Below are 8,247 nucleotides of genomic sequence, written 5' to 3'. Positions count from 1 at the left end.
TCTAATAATCCTACCACATGTTCATACAACATAATTACTCAGCTAACACGTCAGTCTGGCATCAGCCTGTAAACAGAAACTGTAATAATAGAAACGTCCTTATAAATGAAGCTAAATAAAGCAAACGGTTGAACACTGTTGTAAATGCTTGTTGTGTGTCTGCCAGTGTGTGTCTACAGGTCCTGCACTCCCAGCACCTGACCGACTCTCCACTGAAGCTCTGGGTCATCATGGAGGTCTACAGCCTGCAGCAGATAAAGAAGACTTCTGGATCTGCTCTCATTGGTCCTCTTGGTGACTAATTTGCACATTTTTTGCACAGATTTTAGCACAATTGCACATTTTATTGTTTCAGTGTTGCCATCAAAGATGTGGAATTCTCTCTCTACATGACTTGAAGATATTTTGCCACAACTTCAGTGTTGCAACCAACATGGCGCTGGACTGCGGCTATCCCGAGTGTGACGTCAGCTGACACAGACGGGTTGTATCGTTCATGGATTTTATTCTGGAACTTCCTGTAAACCCGGAAATGTCTTGTTTTGAAAGGGTTGTAGCTCAAACGGTTTAAAGTGTATTTCACGGAGCTAAAATGTGTCATAAGACGCAATAAAAAGCACAGAACCAGCCTTAGCACCAGTCGAAACAGGCATCAAGGTAAATGCGATGACTACATTAAGTCATGTAAAAAAATGTGAATTTTTATGGATGTAAACATGGCTAAATTGTGATGCTGTAAGCTAACTGAGGTATCAGAAGTAACGCCATGCAGAAATGTAACGCACATTTTTGTGTTTATTTCTTGTTTAGCTCATACGTTGGTTTAGGTTTGGTTCAAGAATGTTTACATGGAATAAAAACCTCTACAGACCATCAGTTAAGAGTGTTTATTCCACTGGGACGCTTCATACCTCATTTTAAAATGAGAATAAATGTTTTATAGCAGAAATTCAGTGTAATTATGGCAGGTTCCTGATGCCTTTAGAAAAGGTTTTATTTCAGCTTTTACAGTTAATTGTAAGATCGTTTTCTTTCTGTCTTTTTCTGCTTGTTCTGTTAATGTCAGAGGCTGAAGAGATTTATTCCGGAGGAAAGCTGGATTTTTGTTCTGCAGAAGTAAAAATGCAGGTTTTTATTTTCTTCCAGAAAGCCGTGCACGTGCAGCAGATGAGACTTTGTGGAAAAATGAGTGGAGCAGTGAGACGTGGTTCTCCAGTGGAAGTCATGGATCAGCAGGAGCAGCCATCTTAAAAGCTCCATTTAAAGGTCAGACACTACAGAGTGAGGAAGAAGCTTCAGGAAGAATCATTATTTTAGTGTGTGAAATAGATCAGAAACTATTTCTAATGCTTCATATTTATGCTCCAATGATAAAGTTAGAAATCAGACTCTGTTCCAAACTGCTGAGATGAGACGAAGCAACTTCATTTAAAATCCTCTCAAGATAAAATTCAGTGTGGAGGCGACTTCAGTACTGATGATGATGATGATGATGATGATGATGTGGATCGATGGCCTCTAAAAACCACAAATACAGACTCCAAGCTTAAAATAAATGTGTGTGACTGGGACTTGTGGGTCTGTGGTGAGACAGGAAGGAAGAACAGAGGAGGTGTACTTGGTGCAACAGGAGCCTTTCCTTTCAATCACCAACAGATTTCTGGCTCATCTCCAACCATCTTGTGGATGTGGTCAAAGACGTGATGATAGAAGCCTCCATCTTAACAGCTCATCAGGGAATATTCAGTAGAACTGCTCTTCATGATTGTTGTACTCAGAACATTGTTTCAGGATATTGGAAATTGATCAATACTTAATAATTTGGATGTAAAAAGGGACGTTGACGCCATCATTGGTAGATTCTGGAAACAAACATGTGACTCTGGTAAATATGGTTGTTATTGGGAATGAATGAAATATGAAATTCACATGACGGCTATTAAAAAAGGTAAATTATTGGCAAAGCAAAAAGAGAAAATGAATCAAACATTATTGAAGCAAAAGTAAATTATGAAAAGAAAACTAATGGAAGCTTAATGAGCAGGAGACAGAACATCTGAGTTTATTAAAAGCCAGTTAGACAACATGTATGTGGACAAAACCAAAGCCGCCTTTATCACAACCAGACGCAGACGGATGGAGCAGGGAGAGAAAATATTAAATATTTTCTTGGATTAGAAAAGTGGAACGCTGAATATGCTCCAATAAGTAACGTGATGGTAAACGGGAACGTTCCCAGTGATCAGGATGTAATCTCCAAACATGTGGCCAGCTGTTATCAGAAGTTCTGCTCTTCAGCCCCACAACTTCCACAACAGACGAAGAGCATCTGGTTTTATGGAGAAAAGGCTCATTAGCAACAACATCCGTTTAATATCAGACATGATAGATTACAACCACCTGTTACCTGATGGAAGCTTCATTCTGCTCATCGCTTCTTACAAAGCCTTTCACACCACGGAGCAGAACTTTATTGTAAAATCTTTTCCTTCTCTGGATGTGGGAATTATTTTCATAATGCAGTTGGGACTTTATATAATGTTTGTTCTGGTTCTGTTAAACTGGAATCTGGCTCATCAACCAGATTCATTATTCCACGTAGACAAGGCTGCCCTGGATCTCCTTTTCTTTCTCTGGTAGTAGCACAAATAATGGCACCCATATCAAAACGTCCCCTTTTCTGGGAATTCCTGCTGTAGGTAAGGAGTTTAAAACCTGTCAGCTCGCTGATGATACGGCAGTTTTTTAAGGGATCATCATCACATAGTAAGCGCAGTGAGTTGTATAAATTCATTTAGTGATGTATCAGGGTTCAAATGGATGTAGACACATCTGTTTAGTTTCCTCTGGAAAACTGGAACTGGTCCCATTACGCTGGAATACCAGTTAATGAGGAAGTGACACATCTTGGAATTATAATTTGTAAAGATAAACAGGAACGTTACAACTTAAATTTTAATCCAGTTATTGAAAAAACAGGATCTAAACTGAGTTCTTGGTTAATTTTCTTAATTCTAAAGGTCATTTTTCTGTTGGTAAAATTCCTTTAAATCCGGCTGACTTCCACAAACAAGCTCTTTTATCTGGTTATTGGTTTCTAAACATAACTTCAGCCCCGTAGATGTTATATCTGGAACAACAAGGACTTCTTTATCAGAATAAATCTGTTTTATCCCACATGGTGTGGAAAAGGAATTCTGTTTGTAGGTCAGTTGTTGGATAAAAACGGGACTTCTGACATTCAGAATTCCTTAAAAAAGTCATTGACCTGGAACAGCTGAAGAGTCGGCTGTTGTCTTAAACGCAGCTCCTGCAGGCTCGTCACATGTTGAAGAACACGTCATTCCCAGAGATTAACACGGAATTTAACAACGTTTTCATGGCTGATGTTGATCTCACAGACAAACGTTGGAGCAACAAATAAATCAGGAATGAAGCGTCCGGTTCACTTCCAGCTGCTGCAGAGTTCTTCTGGGACTCTACCACGGCTGCTTTACAGGGAAAAAGCTGCTAAACTTCTTCATAATTACTGGATTAACAACAAGCTGGAAGAAGTTTCTTTTGAGGTTTAATTTCAGATTTTTCCTGTTCAGGAAACACTTCAAAGATTCCAGATAAATATTGATGATGCCTGTGTGTTCTGCAAAGCTAACAAAGAGACAATTTTCCAGATATTTTCCAACGTGTTCCCACAAAACAGTTCTGGTCCGACATGGAAAGCTTCGTCTGGGCTCAGTTAAAAATCAATATCCACATTAATGTTTTCATCTTATATTTTATATTGAAAGGATCGTCAGTGATGTAAACTCTGTTATTCAGCTATTAATCATTCTTGGCAGGTTTCATGTCCACAAGTGTAAATGTTCTGGATCTAAACCTTTTTAATCTTTTTATTGTGGATCTGAAATCTTAAACCAGCTCAGCTGAAAACGTGAAGAACCAGAAAGCAACAAGAACTCTTGATATTTTGAAGAAACTGCACATTATTTCATTTTTCTATGTAAAATAAAATAAATAAAAACTCCACGTTTGTATCTGTTGTCTTCGGCCTTGTTCAGTTGAAGCTGTTTAAGTTGCATCTTATATGTAAAATGTTTTCTGTTATAGAATCTAAAACGTGTTCAGAGCCTGAATTGGGATGCAGGTCTATACTGTTCCTTGTGGTTCCAGGTGAGATCTGTACTCGGACGTCTACATATGTTTATGTTCCAGTTAATCTGTAGCTGGTTTAGAGAGGATAGCTGCGCTGCTTTCCACCAGTAGGTGGCAGTAGCGCTCTACTAATGGGGGTGACCGGTCCGGAGCTGGAATTTCTTAGAGGAAGTAGCCGGTCAGGCAGAACAGCTGACAGCATCCACCGCTGATCTATACTGTTCCTCGTCCTTCCAGGGATCAGCATGAATAAAGCCTTTCGTAAAGCGGAGCATGGCTGAATTTATCCCGTGTGTAACACATGGAGTTCAAAGCTTCACACACCTGGAAACAGCAGCAGGGTTATGTCACTGGTATGGATCATATCATTTAATATGCACCTGTTAACTCCTGTTCATGTGTTTTTGCATGTTGTGTGCAGAGTGTCCCACATGCAGTCTGTCCCTTGAACACAACACAGTCTTGTCTTGCTGGTTGATGAGAGATATAGCACACAGTCTGGCTGAAGCTGGTCTTTAACAGCTCGTCCTGGGAAAGAGAAAGAACGCTGTAGTCTAGGCCCAGAATCCATCTGGGATAAATTCAGAGAATATAAACCTAGCGGAGCTCTGAGATCCGTAGACTCTGGTCCACTAGTCCAGACCAGAGTCCAGACTAAACCTGGAGAAGCAGCATTTAGCTGTTATACTGCAAACAAGTGGAACAAACTGCCAGTGGAGATTAAACTTTCACCAAACTGTAGTAACTTGACACGTTTTGAAGTACTACATGACTTTATTCCATAACAGGAATCTCCACAACGTACAGCTAACGTGCTGTTCAGAACACACATTTTCTCTGGAGAACTTCTTCTCTGTACCTCCCAGCGTTATACAGTGACAGCGCTACTAGCGGCCAAACTTATACAACATCACATCACTACATCCCCTCTCCTTAGCTAAAAAACAAATTAAACTACACCATCCAACATAAGGAACAGAACATGTACCACTATTACATTTATTTTACTTTTTTTTTTTACTTTAACTGGAAATCCTCCAACTAACGTGGTAACTTCCCTTTCTGATTTCCTCCTTTGTCTGGGTCTGAGTGACGTCTCTCCATTTTTCCCTCTTTGAGTAACCACCGGTTCCTCAGCTGCTTCCTTCTCCACCGTCTCTGGCTGTAAAACAACCTTCTCGACATCGCCTGCAGTTTCCTCCACTGCTGGAACCGGCTCTGATTCCACCGTCTCCGTGTGACTTGCTTCTGTTTCCACCACTGAAAGATGTCCAACACGAATCTGGTCCACATGTCTCCTGACAACTCTTCCTTCTCCGAGTACCTCTGTGTATGATACCGGACCTGTTTCAGACTCCTGATTCCTGGAACCCATTTAGGCCCAAAACTAAAGTTTAAAGTCCAAACTGCGTCTCCTGCCCTGAAACACCAACTTTTAGCCGTTTTGTCATGTTGTTTGATTTGACTCTCTTGGTGTTCCTTTACCCTTGAGTTCAGCTCTGGATGCATCACATCCATGTACACCTCAGTTTCCTCCCCAGAAGCAGTTCTGCTGGAGAAAGACCTGCAGTAGTCTGAGGAGTCACCCTGTAACTGAACAACACTCTGGCTGCTCTTGTTTCTACAGAACCTTCAGAACATCATCTTTTTAAATATCTGCACCCCCCTCTCTGCTAACCCGTTGCTTGAAGCGTGGTAAGGTGCAGAAGTGACACGTCTGATCCCATTTATTTAAAAAAATCTTTGAACTTTGTGCTTAAAAAACAAAAGACCATTATCAGACACCAACAATTCAGGTAACCCGTGATTACTGAAACTTGTAGGTAAACACTCATCAGTGGAGGCTGACGTTGCCTTAGTTACAGGATAAACATCCATCCATTTTAAATGTGCATCAACCAGTACAAAATACAAAAACATTTTTCCTTGGAAGGGACCTGCATAGTCTATGTGAAGAGGCTCCAGGGTTTTGCAGGCCAGGGAGGCAAAGGTGCTGCTGCAGGCGTGTTCCTGTGCTCCTGACACACCGTACATAACCTGATCACGTCCTCGATCTGTTGTCCAGTTTAGGCCACCAAACATAATTTCTGGCCAGCGCTTTCATTCTGGACACTTCCAGATGACACTGGTGACGTTGTTCCAAAACGTCCCATCACCCTGGTTCCCCACAACACACACCCATCCTGTGTACTAAGCTCATGTTTTTTTAGTGTGTAAGGAACAAACTCCGTCTCTTTTGGTTCTGGTTTCCAACCTTCTGAACCTTCTCCCTCACTTGTGAGAGCACTGAGTCTTGGTCTGTCCATGTTTTTACTTGGTCGGCAGTTACCAGTGTTATATCCGACCTCCCAGCATGAAACTCTCTCCTGTGGTTCTTCTGTTTGGCTTGTTTCTGGTAATGGCAACCGACTGAGAGCATCTGCATTTCCGTGATGTTTTCCCTCTTTGTACACAGTGGTGTATTCGTAGGCTCGCAGCGTCTCCGCCCATCTCTGAATCCTCGGTGATGCCATCTGTGGTACTGCCTGCAGTACCGAGTTTTTTCTATTTTTTTTTTAAATACTTCGTTTCTTCCCCTCCTTCTTTGGCAGAAATTCCCAACCGCATGGTCAGCCTTCAAAGTCCAACTTTTCTTCTTGAGGCATCTACGGCGTTTTCCCGTTTCACCTCATCGTCAATTATGTAGTAACTTGACACGTTTTGAAGTACTACATGACTTTATTCCATAACAGGAATCTCCACAACGTACAGCTAACGTGCTGTTCAGAACACACATTTTCTCTGGAGAACTTCTTCTCTGTACCTCCCAGCGTTATACAGTGACAGCGCCACTAAATTTATACATCACATCACTACACAAACGTAGACACTTTAAATCAGGTTAAAAACTTTTCTTTTCTCCTGCACCTATGCATGAAATCTGCAGCTAACTTTTAACTTATCTGGCCTTTAATCATTTTAACATAATTTATCATTTTATTGTGATTTTTGCTGTTTGTTTCTGTCTTTTCTGCTTTCTTGCAGCATTTGTAACGATTTTAATGTTTTATGTTCACTTTGAATTGTCTCGTATGTGAAATGTGTTTTAGTACAAATAAACTTCCCTTGTAGTTTAATTCAGATTGATTCATATTTTAATGGAGATTTCATCATTTCTTTTTAGAAAAACAAAATTATTTTCTAATAGCTTCTAAACCATGTTTAATAAAACTTCATAAACTTCAACACTTTTTATTTTATTAATCTTATTTAATATTCTATTTATTCTTTTTAAGGTTTGAATATCTGTGAACACTTATTGGAACAGAATCTAGATTCTGATGTTGTTGAAAGGATGTAAAGAATAATGTTGGAGATGAGGACTCATGTTGAAATAAATCTACATTGTGAAGCAACCCTTTCTTACACTGGATTAGAAATATTGTAGAAAATTATACTGAATTACCAGGTTTTACAGAACATTGTGCTCTTGTAGACGTAACATGTAAGGTTATCACTGACTTCATATCCTTCATGGAATAAATAAGCAAGCCAATCCCATAAAACTGACATGCCTCAAGCCTTCTGGACTCCACTGACACAGTCTCCTCATCTGCAGACTTGCATTCTGCAGCTGCAGATGTGCCTTCCCCCTGCCGTATACATGTAGCGAGAGGACTCGGATTAAGATTTCACAGAACATACCAAGCCTGTGATTTGGAGACACTGTACTAACCGGATCATCTTCTGGTGGCTCCAAAAGTGTAATTGTGTTCCCAGACACTGCAAGGTTATCCAAAGTCAGACACTATATTATATTTGATTGTGTTCCATGTGCAGTAGAATTGCAGTACGTGATGTACCTTGTATGAAGCGGACAGTTTCTGTGGCTGGGACAGAGTCAGTTATTGTCCCACCCTGGATCCCCTCCATCACTGGCCTCCCTTTATTTAAATGGAGTGCCAGTTCCTCTGCTGGAGTGACATCCTGGCTTGGTGGGCCGCCCCCTGTGCCAGTTTATAGGCCTTTTTTTAACTGCTACAATCATACAGACATTGAACATGTCAGCAAACACCTCATTTATTCACCTCATTTGTGCACTGTTATCTACTTAGG

At 40.6% G+C, this 8,247-nt stretch overlaps 1 long non-coding RNA gene across 1 annotated transcript; it reads left to right on the top strand.

The window, feature by feature from the left end:
- The first annotated feature begins 436 nt into the window (after positions 1–436).
- On the top strand, positions 437–4,402 carry LOC121655319. The gene is made up of 3 exons (XR_006013156.1): positions 437–657; positions 1,147–1,266; positions 4,390–4,402. It is a non-coding gene; the product is annotated as an uncharacterized LOC121655319 (long non-coding RNA).
- The last annotated feature ends 3,845 nt before the right edge of the window (positions 4,403–8,247 follow it).

The sequence above is a fragment of the Melanotaenia boesemani genome, chromosome 2 (assembly GCF_017639745.1).
Source record: "Melanotaenia boesemani isolate fMelBoe1 chromosome 2, fMelBoe1.pri, whole genome shotgun sequence".
Taxonomy (NCBI): Eukaryota; Metazoa; Chordata; class Actinopteri; order Atheriniformes; family Melanotaeniidae; genus Melanotaenia; species Melanotaenia boesemani.
Note: the sequence above shows the minus strand (reverse complement) of the source record. Positions and strands in the feature narration are given on the sequence as shown.